Genomic DNA, 4429 nt, shown 5'->3' with positions numbered 1-4429 from the left:
GTATAAATATATCAGGGGTCAGTACAGAGATCTCTCCCATCATCTATTTATCCCCAGGACTGTGACTGTGACGAGGGGACATCCTCTGCGTCTGGAGGAAAGAAGGTTTGTACACAAACATAGAAAAGGATTCTTTACGGTAAGAGCAGTGAGACTATGGAGCTCTCTGCCTGAGGAGGTGGTGATGGTGAGTACAATAAAGGAATTCAAGAGGGGCCTGGACGTATTTCTGGAGTGTAATAATATTACAGGCTATAGCTACTAGAGAGGGGTCGTTGATCCAGGGAGTTATTCTGATTGCCTGATTGGAGTCGGGAAGGAATTTTTTATTCCCCTAAAGTGGGGAAAATTGGCTTCTACCTCACAGGGTTTTTGGCCTTCCTCTGGATCAACTTGCAGGATAACAGGCCGAACTGGATGGACAAATGTCTTTTTTCGGCCTTATGTACTATGTTACTATGTTACTATGTTACTATGCATGCCTATGCAGAATACAATGCGTAATAATGATGTGTGGTGCATCGGCTTTCACTAGCGCACCAAAACCAGACTTTCTTCCCAGCATGGCTGGAGCTCCATCCGAACAAACTGCAGAAACCATATCCCACGAAAGATTGTTGTCTTTGAAGAAGTCATCCACAAGTTTCTTCACATCGGCTGCCTTAGTTGTTGTTGTAAGAGGCTTACAAAATAAAAACTCTTCCTTTATCACGCCGTCTTTCACATAGCGCACGAATACTGCAAGCTGGCTTAGATTGGAGACGTCTGTGGTCTCGTCGAGTTGAAGGCTGAATGTTGCCGGGCTTGAAATCAGATCTGCAACTATTTGAGCCAAGATGTCTTTGCTCATGTCCTCTATTCTGTCGCTGATGGTGTCATTTGAAAGAGGAATTTGGGATAACTTAACTTCAGCCGCTTTTCCCAGCATGATATTCGCCATCTTCAACACAGCTGGTTTTATGAGTGTTTCACCAATGGTGTGGGGTTTGCCCTGCTTTGCGATCAGGTAAGCAACTTCGTACGATGCTATGAGGATCGGTTTGTTGATGGGTACAAAGCCGAGAACAGGCAGACTAGCCTTTTCATCGAATCTGGCTCTCCTCACCTTGAATTCAGCGAGCGTTGTGTTCTTGTATTTTCCATCTCCATGCAGCTTAAGGAAGTGTTCTCTTAGTTTTGCCGGTGCTAGACTAGAATTGCTCAACTTGGCATTGCAAATCATACAGTTAGGACGCTGACTCCCATCACGTTCCGTTATACATGTGAATCCATATTGTACATATTCGTCCGACCACTTTCTTTTTTTGCTCGACATAGTTAGTATAAAGGGATAGGCCAAGCGATGTTGCGTGATCACCTGCAGCCAATGATGGACAAGCGGGGCGAGTCGGGTGTGTGTCTTGACCTCCAGGGCCGGACTGGGGATACAAAGCAGCCCTGGAAAAAAAATCTATGTCAGCCCAATAAGTCACTGCGCCTAATATACTACTGCCCCCCCCTCTCCACTATCTAATACACTGCTGCCCCCTCCCCACCACCCCCAATACACTGCTGAACACCCTCCCACCCCCCTAATACACTGCTTATCCCCTCCCACCCCCTAATAAACTGCTGACCCCCCTACCAACTTCCTAATACACTACTGACCCCCAGCCTCCCAGCCACCCCAATACACTGCTGACCCCCCAGTCCCTCAATACACTGCTGACCCCCTCCCAAAACAATCCCAGCCCCCCTAATACAATGATGACCCCCTTCCCAGCCCCCCTAATTCACTGCTGACCCCCCTCCTAGCCACCCCAATACACTGCTGACCCCCATCCTTGCCACCCCAATACACTGCTGACCCCCACCCTCCCAGCCCCCCCAATACACTGCTGGCCCCTCCAATACAATGCTGACCCCTTAAATACAATATACAATAGGTCCTCCAAGCCCCTTTACTCTTACCTGTAGTACAACAGGTCAGCTTAGCTCAGTGATGCCGGTGTCTGTGTGCAGGAGGGACAGGATGCCGCCGCCGCCACCATGCTGTGCAGTCACTAGATCCGCCGCCGCGCAGCCGTCGGATATGACGTCATGTCGTCATATGCCACTCACATCCGGCGGCTGGCTGAAGCAAAATCATTGCGCTCGCTCGGCTCTTCTGATCATGAGCCGCAGCGGGCGCAAAAGGAGTCTGAGTAACAGAAAATAAATATTTTCCTGTCTTGTGGCAGCCACCTATCAAAGTGGCCCCCCAGGGCCGGCGGCCGAACCCGCGAGACTGACTCACCGAACCCCTGGGGTTCGATCGAACCCAGGTTAAGAACCACTGCTCTAGGGAGATGCTTGCTTCCTCCTGCTTGAGGAAGCAGGTCACCTCTTCCCCTTTCCCTAATGCTCAGGGTTTTCCCAGGGTATATAGACGTAGGCACGAGGGCATGTGCATATCCACCATAAGGGTATGCACATGGGCACAACAGTATAGGGAAAGCTTCAGGGATCGCTAGGAGGTGACCCTTTCTCCCTAGCTTTTGGGCCTAGTCTATTGTTCTGTTTGGTTATTTCCCTGCTGATATACCTTCTGTGACAAGTAACCTCCCTTCTTGCTTGTGGGCCAAACAGAAGGCTGCAGTATCTTTGTCTGAGCTTAGCAACATGCCTAGCAACCAATAGGAAAGTTGCCTACCCGTTACTATATAAGAACCTCCCCAGCAGCCATTTTCTAAAGTTTTTTTTACAGTTCTGAGAGAGAGAGAGCAGTGTCATTGTTGTGCTCTGTGCTTTTTGTTTTTACATTAGACAGTTAGTTAGTTAGTTAGTTAGTTAGTTAGCTTAAATATATATAATACAGATAATCAGTGTAGGTTAGATAGGGATATAGTGTAGCTGATAGGTTCCAGTGCCGGGTGTTAGGTAGTGTGATAGGAATTACTGTTTCTCTGCTGTCCATAAATACATGCTACAGACACAGTGCTGTGATGTCACAACAATACTTAGTGCACCAATCAGTAATATGTAGTCAGACCTGATAAAATGTGAAGATTCGCGTATTGCGCCAAAATATTTGCACCATTAGTGGCGATTTCGCAATCGCAAATGTATTGGAGCACTCTATCTGCATATAAAGCTATTGTAGTGTTCTGCCGTGCCAACCAATTTCTCCAGTCTCAGGAAACTAGCAGCTTGAACAATGTAGCAAAAGTGACTCAGGCCTGTATTGTGTGCGCATTACGCAAATATTACATTCCCTATTTTTCTCGAACAAGAAAATAATCTCGAATTTGCGTATGCATGACAAATATTCACCCAAATATGCGTGAAATATTGCGAATTCGAATATAGCCCCTGCCGGTCATCACTAGTGAACAGCAGAACCGGCTGCAGGTGAGGAGAAATTAGCAAGATGGGAAAACCCCTTTAAGTACCTCCCCTCCTTTTTGTCTCTAGAAGGCTCTCCGAATCCGCCCAAGTGGCTTTATATGCGGTCTGGATACTTTCCAATTTACGAAGGAAAGTAGTGGGGAGAGTACGGGGGTCTGGCAAAGTGATACACATGGCCAACAACTCACTAGGGGTCCATGGCTGATAAACATTATAATCATGTGTTTCCACTTGCCCAGCTCTGACTGTGGGGAGGGTCTTATTGACACAGAGTTGTGTCTTGGGCCCCCCACAGGCTGAGCATCTCTCTCTCTCGAGTCTGGGTTTTGTTGTCCACACTTAGGACATGTCCAGCCCTCCGGATCATTATATGGAGGTGGTGCTGTTGGAGAGAGATTTTTGTGGGTTATGGGGACTAATAGACCGTAGTTCATGAGGGATGGTTCATTCTTTGGCAATTTTTTAACACATTCCATATTTCATACACGGTCCCTTTGTCAGTGTATTTTGCCTTATGGGCAGTCATAGTCATTCCCTGGGCTACATAATACCACATCGTGGTCTGGTCATATTTATTATGATCCTCCAACCACCTCTTAAAATTTGTAAGAAATTTCTGCCATACTGGTTCATCCAATGTTCCATTCACACATGCTCCCAATTTCTTTAACATTTGTCTACAGTCTTTGGTTGCTTCCGTGCCCTTTGCGCATTGCATAATATACACTCACCTAAAGAATTATTAGGAACACCTGTTCTATTTCTCATTAATGCAATTATCTAGTCAACCAATCACATGGCAGTTGCTTCAATGCATTTAGGGGTGTGGTCCTGGTCAAGACAATCTCCTGAACTCCAAACTGAATGTCAGAATGGGAAAGAAAGGTGATTTAAGCGATTTTGAGCGTGGCATGGTTGTTGGTGCCAGACGGGCCGGTCTGAGTATTTCACAATTTGCTCAGTTACTGGGATTTTCACGCACAACCATTTCTAGGGTTTACAAAGAATGGTGTGAAAAGGGAAAAACATCCAGTATGCGGCAGTCCTGTGGGCAAAAATGCCT

This window comes from Bufo bufo, chromosome 1, assembly GCF_905171765.1.
Source record: "Bufo bufo chromosome 1, aBufBuf1.1, whole genome shotgun sequence".
Taxonomy (NCBI): Eukaryota; Metazoa; Chordata; class Amphibia; order Anura; family Bufonidae; genus Bufo; species Bufo bufo.
Note: the sequence above shows the minus strand (reverse complement) of the source record.